Source organism: Helianthus annuus, chromosome 14 (assembly GCF_002127325.2).
Source record: "Helianthus annuus cultivar XRQ/B chromosome 14, HanXRQr2.0-SUNRISE, whole genome shotgun sequence".
Classification (NCBI taxonomy): Eukaryota; Viridiplantae; Streptophyta; class Magnoliopsida; order Asterales; family Asteraceae; genus Helianthus; species Helianthus annuus.
The window spans coordinates 7,006,086-7,024,358 of NC_035446.2; the positions used below are offsets into that span (position 1 = coordinate 7,006,086).

Sequence of the window (18,273 nt, forward strand, 5' to 3'; positions counted from 1 at the left end):
ATGGAGTTCCACTCTCCATTGTATCGGATAGGGATAGTCGTTTCACTTCCCATTTCTGGACTAGCTTCCAGGAAGCAATGGGAACCCGACTAAATTTAAGTACTGCATATCATCCACAAACAGACGGACAAAGTGAAAGGACAATACAAACTGTAGAAGACATGCTCCGGGCATGTGTGATAGATTTTGGTGGAAACTGGGATAATCACTACCCTTAATTGAATTCTCCTATAACAATAGTTATCATTCAAGTATCGAAGCTGCCCCATTCAAAGCACTGTATGCACGCAAGTGCAGAACTCCAGTTTGTTGGGCAGAAATAGGAGAAAGTCAATTATCAGGTCCTGAAATTGTGCAAGAAACCACGGACAAGATAACTCAAATCAAAGAAAGACTGAAGACAGCTCGAGATCGCCAGAAGAGTTATGCAGACAATAGAAGAAAGCCGTTGGAATTCCAAGTGGGAGACAAGGTACTCATGAAAGTTTCACCCCGGAAAGGAATAGTTCGGTTCGGTAAGAAAGGAAAACTAAGTCCAAGATACGTAGGACCATTTTCAGTGATCCAACGTATAGGACCAGTTGCTTATCGTTTACAATTACCAGAGGAACTGGCAGGAGTACATGACGTATTTCATGTATCCAATCTCAAGAAATGTTTGTCTGTTGAATCCCTGGTAGTACCTCTTCAAGATATAGAGGTAAATGAAAAGCTGAAATTCATAGAGAAACCTCTTCAAATTGAAGATAGAAAGATCAAGTTTCTCAAGCACAAGAGACTAAAACTGGTCAAAGTTAAGTGGGATTCAAAACGAGGATCTGAATACACTTGGGAGTTAGAATCAGAAATGAAGCGAAAGTATCCCTACTTGTTCCAGTAAATCTCGAGGACGAGATTTTATTAAGGTGGGGAGAATGTAACTACTCTTATTTAAAAGTCCTATTTATTACTTTAAATATCCAATAGGAAACCTTAATTGAGAAACCCAAGTGATTCTACATAAACCATAAAATTTTCAGAATAATCGGAATCAGGATCAGGGCCCCTAAAACTCAGGGGGGGGGGTGTCAAACCCTAGTTACGATTATCCACATAAAACGCTATCAAAATTGAATTTTACGAATCCGTCGACTCAGCCAACCTACAAATACACGTAGCTACCCTATGGTGAATAGGGACCCCTCGCGCCACGCGACGCCCAGAGGGGTACCCCTCGCGTCACGCGAGGGGGTCAAATTTCATGTATAAATAGAGGGGGTTGGCAATCGAATTTTGGCACTTGAACGACGTTAAAACTCAAAATATACGCTGAGATATAGCAGAAACAGTCCTAAAACACACACATAGCATGAATCGCTGCCGCAATAACAGGGTAATAACTCGATCGCTATTACGATTCAACGTCCGATCGATTGAAACTATCCAACGAATGTTTAAGTGCCGCTCAAATTGGGTTTATACTTTGTCATTCGTCGTGATTTTCGACAGGATGTTTGAGTGCTGCCCGAACTCGGGCTATACTCTGTCATTCGTTGTGAATCCGCTGGATGTTTAAGTATCGCACTTTGTCAATCGTCGTGAGGGTTTAATCTCGTGAATTGTCGTAAATGCTATATTAGTTACTAACCCAGTTTGTGTGCATTGTTATTTAAATTAGGTTAAACAAGGCTAATCAGTAGGCTTATACACTGCTCGTTAAATCTGCAATGTGAGTCATTCTCTTTTTATCAACTGTTTTACAATACTCCAAATTATTTTCCAAAGTTATAATTAAAGGGATTAAGTCTTTGTAATCACCAAATTACAACCGGTATGTGGGGTATTGTGCACATTACTACTGTTTTTATCATTTTAGGTGAGCGTGCCTAAATCATGATATACACTATTAGGTAGTCGGACCTAAATAGTGATATACGTCACTTTTGGGTGAACGGACCCAACAGTGATATGACCGCAGTCACAGATCCGGTCGAGTGACAAATACTGTGGGTAGTTGGTTGATATCAGGAAACATTGTAATCGCTCTTAATACTGTTAATTATAACAAATGTGTCGTTTTCAGTAAACTGAATGATTCACTCAGTATTTCCCCGCTGACAAAACCTTTTTCAAACATGTTTCTGGTGATCTGTTGTGATCCAAGAAAAGTGCCGTGAAGCACTACAAGCTTAGAGAAGTGGCTCAATATAAATGAATAAAAGAAACATGTTTTGTAAAAATAAAGATTTCTACGTGAAATCTCATGATTGTAAATTACCGGGGTTTTATCCCGAGTTGTGAAATAAAATAATCAGGAAATTTGTAGTTTTAAAAAGATCCTGAAGAAAACTTCCGCTGTTAAACTCAATTAAATAAATACCACAAGATTTTCTGTCCCGCGGCTCCTGAAACGGATCATACCGGGTCGGGGGCCGTGACAAAGCCCATAAGTCTAAGTATATAATGCATCCTGGAAGTGATAAATTGTATCAGGATTTAAGAAAGAATTTCTGGTGGATAGGAATGAAAAAGGACATAGCAGATTATGCTTCTAACTGTTTAACCTGTTCACAAGTCAAAGCTGAACATCAGAAACCCTGAGGTTTGTTACAACAGTTAGAGATGCCAGTGTGGAAATAGGAATTGATAACAATGGATTTTGTTACCAAATTACCCAAAACAAGAAAAGGTAATGATACAATCTGGGTGATTGTAGACAGGCTAACTAAATCAGCTCATTTCCTACCAATGAAGGAAACTTTCAGCATGGAACAACTAGCCAAATTATATGTAAATGAAATCGTTTCATTACATGGAATTCCTTTATCAATTGTTTCTGATAGGGATAGCCGTTTTACCTCTCATTTTTGGGTAAGTTTCCAAAAATCAATGGGAACCAAGTTGAATCTAAGCACAGCTTATCATCCTCAAACGGACGGACAAAGCGAAAGGACAATTCAGACCATGGAAGATATGCTTAGAGCTTGTGTAATTGATTTCGGAGGTAGTTGGGACGATCATTTACCATTAATAGAATTTTCTTATAATAACAGTTATCACACAAGTATCAGTGCTGCACCATTCGAAGCACTTTATGGACGAAAGTGTCGTACCCCAGTCTGTTGCGCAAAAATTAGGGAAAAGCAACTATCTGGACCTGAGATAGTGCAGGAAACAACCGACAAGATCATTCAAGTCAAGGAACGACTGAAAGCAGCACGTGATCGATAGAAGAGCTATGCTGATAACCGACGCAAATCATTGGAGTTTCAAGTAGGAGATAAAGTGTTGTTGAAAGTCTCTCCTTGGAAAAGAGTAGTAAGATTCCTCAAAAAAGGGAAGTTAAGTCCCAGGTATGTTGGACCTTTTGATATTATTAGAAGAATAGGACCTGTAGCTTATCAGCTACAACTGCCAGAGGAAATGGCAGGAATACATGATGTATTTCATGTATCTAATCTCAAGAAATGCTTTGCTGATGAATCACTCGTAGTGCCTCTAAAGGACATAGAGGTAAATGAACAGTTAAAATTTGTAGAAAGGCCTCTACAGATTGAAGACAGGAAGGTTAAGAATCTCAAGCACAAGAGATTAATTCTAGTCAAAGTGAAATGGGACTCCAAAAGAGGACTAGAATATACATGGGAGCTTGAATCAGAAATGCAAAGGAAATATCCACACCTGTTCCAGTAGACCTCGAGGACGAGCTCTAAAACAAGGTGGGGAGGATATAACAACCCTAAACCGACACCCTCGAAATATTTTCGACACCCTAAAAATATTTAAAATATCCCAATATGTCTTAAAATATACCCCGTATATGAAAACCGAGCCCAAATTCTGATCTAGCATTAAAAATAAAATAAAAACAAAAATTTAAAAGTTGTCGCGGGGCGCGTAGCCTCTGGCTACGGCCTACGCGGGCCGAGAGCGATCGAAAACGCGGCAACACCCGGTGATGACACGTGTCATCATCGTGGCGAAGCTAGCCGATGACCCGGACGAGCTAAACCCTACCCGACCTACTACGCGGGCCGCGTAGCTCGAGGTCTAAACCTTACGCGGGCTGTGAAGATACCGAAATCAGGCCCTATATAATGCGAGCTCGGAGTATCAGTTTCATTCGCTCAAATTTCGACTTTCTCTCTCAATTTCTTAATAGTAGAAGCTATACTCGGGTATAATATCCCCCTAAATAACGAGGTTCTGCTCCGTTGTAAGTATCATAACCCCTGGATACGTATTAGATACTCTGCCCGATTGATCTAGGGTTCCGTAACGGCTGTCATGGTTCTGCCCGGCGTAGTCGTTGGAATGTCGTCTCGGGGAGGGTATTAGTAATGTTAAAATGGGTTATTATACTAACACGTGTGCATTTGTGTAATTTATAGATTGTCACCAGGAAACCCTAAAGGATAATCTAAGACAGCAATGTGAGTAATCTCCTTTTTGCAAACTGTTTTTACAAAACCTCACTTAATTAATTATATATTAAAAAGTTATTGAGTATTTGTAAGGATATAATTATCTTCGGTATGTTGGGGTTTTGTATACAAAATTTGTTACTGCCTTGCGAGGGGTAACATTTCCACAAGTCGGGTTTGACAGTACCGTGGGTGGTAATTGGTATGACTTGGAAACGAATATAATTGCGAGACCGCCCTCAATACTGTACAATGGTTTTTATTTAAACTTGATTGAACTGGGATTCACTCACCAGTATTTCCCACTGACAAAATGTTTTTAAACGCGTTTCAGGTAACCAAATGTGAAAGCCAAATAGAAGCCAGCTGGACAGCACTGAAGGCTTGGAAAAGTGGCAATAAAGTTACCTAAAATAAAATATATGTTTTATTAAATAAAAATACGATTTATTCCTATGAAAAAGTGTGTACTGAAAACTTGGGTTTTATCCCATGTGTTTAATATTATGAAAGTGTGGTATTTTACTCTGATCAAATATTTCCTAACTACGGTCCTGATGAAAATTCCGCTGCCAAATTAGATAAAAACAAGATACTACCGAAACTGGCTGTGGCCGCCCGTTCCCGGGTTTGTACAGGAGGACGGGGGTTGCGACAAGTGATATGAGAGGGAAAACAAAAAAGGGAATTTTTTGGTTTCAAGGAGGGAAAATATAAATTTTTGGAAACTTTTAGAGGTAAATATGAAGTTTTTAAGTTTTAATTACTTTCACGGATTACATGGGTGTAAACGAATTGAGCTACTCTACTTTGATTTGTAATAAAGAAGAAAAAAATCTTTTAACAAACTGCAAACCCGAGCTTAACTTGTCGATTTCGAGTGACTCGAGAGCCTAAACGGTCCCGTTATGTGTACACTTTTTAATTAACATCTTACATGCATATATTTAAATACTAAATTACTAATATTTACTATTTATAAAATTAGGAAAAATGAATAATTATATTATATATCTACACACATATTATGTCATGTTAGATGAAAATTTATATAAAATACTAGTCATTTACCCGCGCGATGCGGCGGGAGTGGCGATTTACAATAGGGTACTCATTTACCCCTAGTTTATCCGTCGTCTCGTGATATATCGTATAGTACTTAAGTTAGTTTCTTATTCGTGATATGTTGGCACTGGTTTTTCTGTTAGTTTATCGATTCTTTGGTGATATACTCAGGTAAATTTTTAGTTGTAGCTTCGACGTTATCTATCTACAAGAAGAGTACAAAACAAGGAAGTAGATGTAATTAAAAACAAGAAGAGTACAAAACAGGCAAGTAGCTGGACAAAACACTAAAAACAAAATACGGGGAGTCTCTTGTATCTCTTCCTGTTTTACCAATACATCCGTTCGCTCAAGACTTTCTTGTATCGTCTCCTCTACTGTACCAGATTTCGACACATAAAAAAACAATGTTATTAAAAAATGTCAAAATATGGTACTTTCATTTTTAACCTTATACTTGAATCTTTAAATCTAATTTTTAAAACATCTCCAAGTGAAGTCATCTGACTTCTGCTCATTTTTAAACCCCTAATAATGATGCATATTTTAGCGAGATAAACTAATAAAATCGTGCGAAATAAGTTTAATTAATTAGGGAAAAAATACATGTTTTGGTTAACATATCAAACATACTTGACTGATAATCCGCCCCGCATTACGAATATATAGATTTATGATTCTTGCAAAAGACGATTGCCATCTAGTTTTGGTAAATAAGTTTTCCCCCGACACCTATTTGGGCAAAAACTCTAGCTTTTAGACTTGAACAACAGATTATATAGTAGCTTTTAGACTTAAACAGCAGGTTATATAGTAGCTTTTAGACTATAACAGCATGTTGTAACTTAAACAGCAGGTTAATAATAGTAAAACAGCAGGCTATATAGTAGCTTCATTCCAATATTACCCCGTCCACAAATACACAACACAATCTATGACATGTACAATTAATACAAATTTGAACTTGCAAGACTGATTAAAAAGGTAAAACAAGAAAACTTATAACTGTCCAACATAACCTACAGTTAATTAGTTATGAGAATATACTACATTTTTTACACTAAACTTAAAAGGGAGTTTTAGGAGGATGCTTGAACTTGCTTCAGTTTCAAACAGGTTCAAACTACCTTAAGTTGCTTCAGCTTGAACTTGTGTGTGTGTGTGTAGTGGGAGTTTCGACTCAAATTATGGAGGTCGAGGAAGAGTAAAAGTGAGTTAATGTGGGGAGGTGCTTCTTATAAGGGAAGTGAGAGAGAGTAAGGGTTTAATGTGTAAATGCATGACACCTGAAGGGTTAAAATGGTTTGTGTGAGGGTTATTTGTTTGACCAGTTTTTAAAAGGAAAGGGAAGAGCAGGCTATAAAGTGTGTTACTGTTGAAATGAGCAGGCTACATAAAAATGAAATGACTCTGTTGCACTCTTTCACCATTTTAGGAAATCAGAGAGAGAGGACCATCTATGCAGCCTGCACTCTTTCACCATTTTAGCCACTGAAGAAGATTCAGAAATGTGTGCCCAGTTGTTCTGCAGAAAGCAATTCCATACAAATCAAACTAAGTCTATGTTTTTTAAAAATATATAAATTCAAATGAACAAACCTTTGACTTTGGAATAACTTTGACTGCAACAAGAGTGACCATAAAACTGAAGTTTTCTATAAAATGTAAAAAGAAAATTAACACATTTTCAAACAAATTAAACCGAAAACCGAACAGATAAACAACTTACCCGATTGAATTAAAACTCGAACCGAATAACCAATTCGGTTTATGGTTCGGGTTGTAACCAAAACACGAAGGATCGAATTTGTAAACTGAATAAACCCAAGAGATAAGAAAATAGGCTTGGGATCAGCTAAAAACAAGTGTAAAAAAGATACTAAGACCTTGATTTTTCGGTTTCAAACCGATCAAACTAAACACCATTTCCTAACCAAAATAAACCTGACCGAATAACCATTACGGTTTCGGTTCCTGTTTTAACCCAAACAACAGGAACAATGAGTTTCTAAACCGAATTAAGCAAACCGAAACCTTAATAAACCAAATCGATTTAGCCTTACAAGCTCATTCTTGATGCAAAATCACAAACAAAAAAACTCAAATCCTAATATGAAGCTGATAGAAAATGATTAATGTAACAAATAGAAACTGACAAATCTGAATCGAGCAGTTCAAAAGCAATGCACAAATGCCATTGATATACAAAGTAATCATAAATTCGAACAATATGATTTTTATACTCAGCATCAAAAATTTTGTTTAACTGAGAATTAAAAAAAATAGGCGACATAAATGAACGATTAATGCTGATTCAATTTATATTCAAACCCTAGCCAGACTAAACACCATTTCCTAACCAAAATAAACCTGACCGAATAACCATTACGGTTTCGGTTCCTGTTTTAACCCAAACAACAGGAACATTGAGTTTCTAAACCGAATTAAGCAAACCGAAACCTTAATAAACCAAATCGATTTAGCCTTACAAGCTCATTCTTGATGCAAAATCACAAACAAAAAAACTCAAATCCTAATATGAAGCTGATAGAAAATGATTAATGTAACAAATAGAAACTGACAAATCTGAATCGAGCAGTTCAAAAGCAATGCACAAATGCCATTGATATACAAAGTAATCATAAATTCGAACAATATGATTTTTATACTCAGCATCAAAAATTTTGTTTAACTGAGAATTAAAAAAAATAGGCGACATAAATGAACGATTAATGCTGATTCAATTTATATTCAAACCCTAGCCAGACTAAATATTTATTTCACTACGGTTGAAAAAAAAAGCTCAAACTTTAGTAAATACTGGTTAATCTTGATTACTACTTAATACACTAACTTTATTCCACATGAAGTTCATTTTCCTAGCTATAACATATGATCAAACTGCATAAAAGAACATATTTTGATTAGTCGAGATCACTCACGAGTCTTTTAACAAAACCACCCGAATTCCACGTTCTCACTTCACTTCTAGTAACCACCAGGGCCTACGATCAGCAAGCTGCTTAGGACTCCATGGTACTGATGCTGATGCAGATGCAGATGCCAACCTTTCATCTGCTCCCACCATAATGACCTCATCCATGCCCACTCCACCAAAGGGTTGTACCATTATTCATTAGAGATAAATCAAAGTGTCTTGAATGTAGAATCTGGCAAATTAAAACAAGATGCATGTCATTGCACAAATGTTAGCAAATAACTAAACATTAGAATGTTTTTTCACTCAAAAAAGGAAGAGTGAAACACAAATACTAATATATTAGTTTGCTGAAAAATTAAAAAAAAAATAAAAAAAATCGGGTTCAATGGGTCGGGTTCGGGTCAGCCTGTGAATATTCGAGTCAGGTTCGGGTTCATATGTATGTAACGATTTTCGGGTTTGGGTAGGGTTCGGGTTCGTCTAAAATTTTCGGGTTCAGGTCGGATTGAACCCGCCAACCCGCAAACACGGCCCGTTTAGCACCCCTATTAGCGTGTTTGACCTTTCGTTGACTTGTAGTTGGCGAAACTGGTTGGTCAACTTTCTGGCTCAAACTATCATCAGTGCAGCTATTATCCAATGCATGTTTGTTATTCTCTAAAGTCTAACCTCTTTTTTGCCTTCTGCATTGCTTCTAGAATCAGCTTAAGCGCTCTGATATCCTTCCCAGCTGTTTTATACTCGTTTTCGGTCAACCGTTTCTCAATATTGTCAGATTCTGAGTGAACTTGTCTCGGTTCTTCGAATCCAATTTTCTGGAGACATCACCCATTAGTTTGTCAAAGCATAAGGAAAGCCGCTGATGCTGATCTGTTGGCTGCAATATCACAAAAATACAACTTATATAAAAAAAAAACTCAGTCACATGCACTTTGACCCACTACTACTGTTGCTAATCTTTTAAAACCCTAACCAATTTCACGTATAATGCAACTAAGTTCAATGCCTACATCTGTATAATGCAACTAATAAAAAGAAACTTAGGAAGTTTATTTACTTATACAAAGTCCATTATCATACCATACTGGAATATCCTGCATATTGAGATGATAAAATAAACGAAGCTCGGGCTCTTTACTAAATGAGCTTGTTTTTAGGCCCGGGCTCGAGCTCGAACTCGTTTAAGCTCGGCTCATTCGAGCTTTTTTTCGAGCAGAGCTCGAGTAGCTCGCGAGTACTTCGGCTCGTTTGCACCGCTATCCACAGTGATACAAGAGAACACCATAATCTTTTAAATAAGTATAATCAGCTTCTAGAATGATAAGCCACTCACATGCTGTCCAATGAAAAAGCAATATTTAAATGAAAAATGAATCAGGACAACCTTGATTTCTTTTTGTTTTAAGGTTTAATTAAAGAACCATGAGAATCTTATCTCTCGCGCTATACCTAAGATTCACAGCATACAAATGCTTAGCTGTTCATGCGGTTCTCTTGGTCTTTTACTTAAAATAGTTTGTCATTTCATCATGCGCACATATATATGCACACCTGCTATGTCTTATAACACCCATCTTAGGTGCTGATATACAATTAATGACCCATCACCAACCAACACTAAATCAGTTCGCAAGTCCTTTCATTTAACCTAAATCATCCACCAAATCCGGATTTCAAGTATATAAATATTTTTCTTAATAAATAAACTTGTATTGATTGAACATGACCAAGTTGTTTTGTTCCCTGAATAAAAAACAAATAATCTATTCCATGCCGAATCACAATAAATTGCCACTTACAATTCTCAATAAGTCATTTCTTAACAAAACAAATCTTACCAGCAAAGATAGAACTAAACTGACCTGTGTATCGGGGACGGGATTATCCAAGAAACTTCAGCAAAACATGCATCTCCAGCCTTACGCATGTGGTCCTGAGAGAAAATTTTACATTTTAATTCCAGTTATTATTAGAACAACAAAAAAAAATAAAAATCTACAAGCATTAAAGAATAAATTTACCTTAAGATCCTTCCAAGAATAAAACCCTCAAACATGAGGTATAAAACCCTAGATCTGTTGATTCAAAGTAGAGTTTACCTCAGACATGAAAGTAAAACCCTAGATCTGCAAGTTTAAAGCAGATACAAACATCAACTGGGTGAAATTTTGGGTCTTGCAAGGTTTGGTTCTCACCAGATGTATGTATATAAAAGAGCACAGTGATTTTTGGGGTAAAAGAACATCTCTGATTGTTTTTCCTTTTGGATCCACAGATCCAAATCCAGATCTTTGAGGGAGAGAGAGAACGAAAATGGAAAAAGGGATCTCAATTTGAAATGTGTCGAACCGAACTGTGAAAGCCAGATCTTGAAGCGTATGTAGAAACCCTAGATCTCGTTTGAGAGAGAAAGCTGCGATAGCCAGATCTTGAATCATATGTAGAAACCCTAGATCTCATTTGAGAGAGAAAGCAGGGCAATTGCACAATCAACAACTTAACCAGACAACCACCATCAATAGCAGCCTAAGAAAGCAAATTCTCAAACAGATCTGGTGAAGATAGCTTGGGGTTTCTGAATCGCCGAGAGAGAGAGAGAGAGGGAGGCGGATAGGAATGAGATAGACATCTGAAACCCTAATGAGATAGTGATGCCGTGTGTTTTTTAATGAGTAGTACATTATGCACCTGATATTGTACCCCGTGTGTGTTTTTTTTTTTTTGTGAAGGTCATAATTGGAATTGTAAATTATATTGTGCTTTAGAGGGTTGTACAGCATGCTTTAGGGGTGTTTTAAGAGAATTTATATGACCTTAAGAAGTCCTTTAGATATGCTTATTAATATAGTATAGATAAATATAATTAAAATAAATTAATTAACAAATAACAAGCTAACTGATTCCGAGCTTGAAAAGCTACCTACGAGCCTAACTCAAGCCTTAGACACAAAGCATGAACATAGCCGAGCTCGAGCTTTCATAACTTAAACAAGCTCCTGCACCCCTAATTAGTAGTGACATAACGGGGGAAAGTTTAGGGTGAAATTGAAAGCGCGAATTAGTGGCAAAAAGCTAATGTTGCTAATAGCATGTGTCAAGCAAATATGACATACACAAAATGCCACTAATGCCACTAAAAGTCAAAGTTAGTGGCATAAAACCCAAATGCCACTAAAAGTGTGTGTCAAACAAATATGGCATGTACAAAGTGCCACTAAAAACCTAAACTAGTAGCACAAAAGCTAAATGGCACTAAAAGTGTATGCCATTAAATGGCATTTTTTTTGTAGTGAATTCAAAATAAAATACATTAAAAATCTTGTTTACTAAATCCTTGTGTCTTGAATCCTTGGAGCCCATTCTCGAGTCTTCTCAATAGAATAATCTTGTAATCTAACGTACATAAAACATATATGCACGCTTGAGTAAAATTTACTTAGTGGGATGACAACTAGAAACAGTATGAATAATTTCTTAACAATATCTAAATATCAAACAATATACATAACACATTCAGTTAGCCAAATACGGTGTGTCGTATTCAGTAGTTCGGTGAGTAGTTAGTTCACATTCTGTGCGTCAGATAATCATATTCGGTAATAAGGTCGTGACCTTTCGTGCGGTAGTTTGGTGATCACATTTCTGTAACATCTCATGTAAACCGGTTTAGGACGCCACTCGTTTGCCCCGATGGGTTGCCCATCCAGAAGCTCACGGTTCACCCAACAAATTGCTCGCCCAGGCGAAACACATCACGGTAGAAAAGGGTTTCAACCCCTTTATAAGGTTAAGGCTTCATTTCCGTCTCCCTCTCGATTTGTATATGTGAGACTTACAGGTTCAGTGGTCACCGATCGGTACAGTAGTTCGGTGGTCACATTTGGGTGATATCAATAATACAATTTATCTATATACAACAATACGATGTACTATAGCATTTACGATGTCATACATATATAATACCACATAACCTTTGAGTTCATGTAAACATATAAGAAAACGACTTTAAATTTTCAACAACGAGGTTGTGGAAATCCAAATTCGTACACATAAGTTGTTTAGAGTCTAAACCTTAATTTGAAAGCAAAATCAATCTGAATGTCCAATAATAATAACCTACAACCCTGTCGTACTCTGAATTAGACTTAATCATGGTTGTGATAATAAATATTTATGATTACTAGTAAACTTCACGTTCACATGTGATTATTGTAAGATACATTATATTCTTTTAATTGGAAATCACTTTTAGGCCATGTTTCGCTAAGATTTTTAAATTAACTTATTGACTTATTAACTTTTTCAAAAAAACTAATAAGAAAATTTTGTGTTTGATAAATTAAACCTAAAGGAAATTTTCAAAATGACTTTTTGTATAGTAGAAAAAACAATTTTGTAGAAGTTAGCATGTTATAACTTTTTGAACCAACTTATTGACTTATTATCTTTTAGTCATTTTACATCAATAAGTTAAGCCAAACACTTTTTCAAAAACATCTTATCGACTTATTGATTTTTTCCACCCTATAAGCTAATCCAAACACTTTTTAAAAACTCATTTTTAAAAAGTTATAATTCAATAAGTCTTTTTCACAAAAAGTTCTTTTTAGGTAAAATAAGCTTAGCCAAAGATGCCCTTAGACTAGGGGTGTTCAAAAAAATCCGAATCTGAAACCGAATCCGAAATATCCGAAAACCCGTATCCGAAATATCCGAATTTTCGGATATCCGAAAATCGGATAATCCGAAAATTCGGATTCGGATAGTGATTTTGAGAATTTTCGGATAATCGGACTATCCGAAAATATCCGAAAATTTAATTTTTATTTTTTTCGGATATCCGAATATCCGAAAATATCCGAAGTATCCGAAAAATATCCGAAGTATCCGAAAAATATCCGAAGTATCCGAAAAAAATATCCGAAATATCCGAAAAAATATCCGAAATTTATATTTGGATATCCGAAACTATTCGAAAAATCTGGTTCCAAATATTAAAAAATAATAAAAAAATAAAAATTAAATAAAAAATTGGATATTCGGATATCCGATTAGATATCCGAACCCGAATTCGAAATTTCGGACATCCGAAAATCGGATATCCGAAATTTCGGATTCAGGTTCGGATGTCAATATTTCAATATCCGAAATTTCGGATATCCGATTTTTGGATATCCGAAAACCGGATTATCCGATCTTTAACACCCCTACCTTAGACTGTACTAAATTAGTTTGTATGACCATAAAATTAATTTAAGTTTGAAATAGTGTATTAAATTGGTTTGTATGACCATAAAATTAATTCAAGTTTGAAAAGATTTGTGGTGAAAACAACATGATTACATTAAAATCATTCTCAACAAATTCTTTTAATTTTCATTTTCTTGAAAATGTTATATGGCACCGAGCGAGTTAGAAGATATCTCGACACTTTTAAATCCTTTTCTGAGAGCCGCTCGTCCATGTATAATGGACATAAAGTACAATGGTTGTTGGTTCAGGTCCCCAAACACACACTCTACACACTCACAAAATTATGTATGTTCTGTGTTTTATGTAACTTCCAAGGAAAATACAAGAGAATGAAAAGCTGTTGTTTTTAATATTATCAAAGAAAGGGTACATTATAAAATTAACAAATACTACTCCTATTTATATAATACTAGGTTAGTTCCCCGTGTGTTACACGGGTTGAACAATTTAAACTATATAATAAATATTTCTTATAAATGCAAGTACGGAGACATTTATATATATATTTGATAAATAATGAAACTAATAATAATAGTAAAAAAATCTCATACATGTGTACGAAGTCATCTGTAAGAATTCATTTACCCTGTTTGAGCTCGAAAAAATATGTTCTTTCGTAATTTTTTAATATTATTATTTAATTTTAAAATAAAATGGGTATTGGGCTCAGTAAGAGCATGTTTGGTTATGTTTTTTGAAACAACTTATAGGCTTATTGGAGTTTTGGAAAAGTCAGTATGGAGTGACTTATTGACTTATTGGTTTTTTCCTCTCACATACACCCATATTGTCAAACATCATTTTGTAGATTATGACTTTTCAAAAAGCAAATAAGTCAATAATTTTTTTCAGAAAGCTTAGCCAAACATGCCCTAAAGCTAATGCCAATGGGTATTGGGCTCACTAAGAGCATGTTTGGTATGCTATTTTAAAAAAATTAACATAGATATCAGGTTTTTTTTTTATAAAAAACACGTGCCCCTCGAAATCACAGACCCTGTGCGGTGGTCCTCCCATGCATATGTATACTCATTTAAGTAATCGATATACATTTGATGATATCCTATATTTTTTTCTATTCAATCAACATTTTTCTAAATGTATATATATAGTATGGATGTTACTGATTTTTTGAAGAATAATTTTTAATTTTGACATATATATTCAAACTTATAATTATATAATGTAGACATGAATTTTAATAAAATCCAAAAAAGCGTGAAACCCTTTTCAAATTTCAATAAAAGGGTTGTAATTATCAGATAAACAGATTTTGATAGTCGTGTTGGTGTAATACACGCGTTTATTCAACCCGAGCTAAACACAAGGTTTCGATAGCGTTCACTCAGACCGTGTAATACGCAAAATTATAACCTAGTAAATAATATAACAAATTGTAAACTTTGCTTATAAATATAAAAATGTTTTACCGGATAAAGTAATAACAAATATTTTCTTTCTTCTTCATCTTTTTTATATTTTATTTACTAAAGTATGATAATTGTAAGTGGTCGATTAAATACGAAGTCCGAATTATATGAAAAATGCGCAATAAATCTAAAATTGGTAAAGATTAGGATGCTATTTATTTTATTATTATTAAATAGATATGTTAGTAACAGAACCTTCTTCAAAAAGGTCTAATGGGTACGCTACATAAGCAATAAATTGATTGTCTTCTCCAGGAACAGGCTCAAGTCCATAGCATCGGCCTTTGTAACGGTCAAGGCTGGTAAGTCCATCGGTCCATACAGTTGTCCATGTACCAGTAGAAGATTCGGCGGCTACTGCGGCCCCTGCTTCTTCAGGCGGAACTCCAGGTCATTAGGAGTTACTCGAAATGCTGCCAAGATATCAGTATCCTTGGTTTCATATTCAGGAGTATAATAAGTCAATTTATAATCTTTAACACCAGCTTCGAATCCAACACTTGCTTTAGTCTCTGTTTGTGGTGACATAAATACCTCCCTACAACTCATTTAAAAAAATTAACATAGATATCAGGTTTTTTTTTATAAAAAACACGTGCCCCTCGAAATCACAGACCCTGTGCGGTGGTCCTCCCATGCATATGTATACTCATTTAAGTAATCGATATACATTTGATGATATCCTATATATTTTTCTATTCAATTAACATTTTTCTATTTAGTATTATTTGCAATTATTAACATTTTTCTAAATGTATATATATAGCATGGATGTTACTGATTTTTTGAAGAATAATTTTTAATTTTGACATATATATTCAAACTTATAATTATATAATGTAGACATGAATTTTAATAAAATCCAAAAAAAGCGTGAAACCCTTTTCAAATTTCAATAAAAAGGTTGTAATTATCAGATAAACATTTTTCTATTTAATATTATCTACAAATTAGAAGATAAATTATTAGAAAATAAATATGAAAGAAAGGCGGGAAAACCCAAAAATAGGTGTATCCAATGAATGACACGTGTCACACATTGGTTTACTTTATTATATGTATAGATTATGGCACTTGCCGAACTAGAAGAATTCAATGTAAAATTCCATTTATTTAGCAACCACCTCAATGTCCATTCTCAATCACGTGTAGGAGACAATTGCGGCTAATTCAGTTGACCAAGATTGAGAAAACCAATTCATTGATTATTTAACAACCCATTTATCTACTGATATATTTGCTCTTTTGACTTGTAACCGGCTGAACCGAGAACGCACTCGGTGTGAGTAAACAAACCGAATAACCCAACAATGCTTACTTATGGATACCTTATTTTCGAACCTCAATATCGCTCCAATTATTGCGACATCACCGAAGACTTCGACGCATTAATTGTTCATATAAAGACTAGGTTGTACCCTTTTTTTTCTTTCTGAGTTCGAAAGGTGCGGTTAAGAATAGAAAACAATCTAGATAGAAGATAAAGGGCTAAAAACGCTACGGCAACACAAGTGGACGTCGGTGGTGGTGCGGTGGCTGTTGAGGGCATTAAGGTGGTTTTCGGTTATGAGGGATTTATGGTTTCAAGAGTACTAAATAAACATAACCCCATTGAGAGGAATTTAGAAATAGCATGTTGTTCGGTATTTTAAGATCATCCATATTTCAAATACAAATCTTCATTCTAGTTTGAACTGGTCAACCCTCACCATCAATTTCATACTAGCGATCGATAACGTTTTGTCAGATTATATTTCTGTATTTCATAAATTACATCATTTGTATTAACTTAGGGTGTAAGGGGCACTCCTGTAAGTGGGAAGTGACCTCTCTTACCCACAGCCAATCAGCACGCGCCACGTCAACTCCCCACTTAACTCCCCCCCCACACCCCCACACCCTCAATTTGATGGCGGCACTCCTCTCTTGGGGGACTTGTTTTTTTTATTTTTTTAATTAAGTTGAAAAAATCAAAAAGAAAAAAAAGGAAAATAACTTGATTGGTTGAAAATCTGGTGGGCCACCCTCTCCCTCTATCCCTTCATGCGGTAACCTCTCGCCGAAATCCATCCCCTCCATGCGGTGAAAGATGATGGCGGCACCTCCTCCCCCCGCGGTAACCACTCCCCGCACCTCTCCTCGTAAAGCGCCCCGGACACCCTTAAGACGGTATTGTACTTTTCAAAGAGAACCGTTAAGATCCAATGTAATCTAAAAAAAGCAAATAATTCTAGATAAATGTTATTATTTTAATAAGAGAAATTTCTAAAGGATCTTTGACTTAAAGAGTCATTTAATTACTTAGTTAGCATTAATTACTTGTCTAATATGACTTACACTAGCCAGTTGCCACCTACCACCATATTATCTTATTTCAATTACAAAACCATGCAAATCCTTTTCTTTGCAGTCCAGTCTTACAAAGAAGAAGGAAGATCGATGGACTACAAATAAAATCAAAGGTTGAGAGGTAGTTTCTTAGTCTACTTAACTATTCTCTTGTCTTCATAAATATTAGTTATAAATAATTTTATCATTTATGGTTGTGTAAGATACTAAGATCAATGGCAAGATTTGTTTGCAAATAGTTCAAACACACTTGTATATAGTTGCAAATATTGGACTGTATTATTAGACTAGGGTTTATTAATGTAAGCCCACGGGCTCGGTTAGATTTCTAGGGTTCCTTGTGATCTCTATATATTGTAACCAAACACATCAATAAGATCAACAAGTCTTTTACCATCTTACATGGTATCAGAGCCCGCGCTCTATACCATTTCCGCCGCACCACACAAAAATAATAAAACCCTAGCCGTCACCACTTGAGAAAAACCCTAGACAGGGCGGCGTGCCGCCACTGCCGCCGCCCTGTCTGGCCCCCGTTCGTTTCCTATCATTTTTTTCTTATTTCACGTTCTAAACAAAGTCTCAGTTACGGTTCCACACAATATCCCCTGTCCGCCAAACTAATCTGAAAATTGAGCCGCTACGTCGCGCCGTTCTTTTGTAGGACTACGGTCCTCTGGCCCCACCGTTTAGTTGAGCCGCTCTTTCTAACAGGACTACAGTCCACTAGCCGCCAGTCATGTTGCCGCATCACATGTTGTACTACGGTCTGCAGCCGTGTCGTTCATTGTCACCGTGGCCATCAATCTTAGACCACGGTTTGATCACTTAG

The 18,273-nt window shown here is 35.8% G+C and overlaps 1 long non-coding RNA gene across 3 annotated transcripts; it reads right to left on the reverse strand.

Moving 5' to 3' along the window:
* Positions 1–6,329: 6,329 nt before the first annotated feature.
* LOC110908031 lies at positions 6,330–11,097 on the reverse strand. 3 transcript variants are annotated; one of them, XR_002574125.2, is made up of 6 exons: positions 10,431–11,097; positions 10,272–10,342; positions 9,079–9,286; positions 8,411–8,638; positions 7,068–7,123; positions 6,330–6,993 (listed from the first exon to the last, which is right to left on the reverse strand). It is a non-coding gene; the product is annotated as an uncharacterized LOC110908031 (long non-coding RNA). The 3 variants fall into 3 exon arrangements; XR_004878673.1 differs by having other exon boundaries at positions 7,068–8,638; positions 10,431–10,535; positions 10,605–11,057; XR_004878672.1 differs by having other exon boundaries at positions 7,068–8,638.
* Between the last annotated feature and the right edge of the window lie 7,176 nt (positions 11,098–18,273).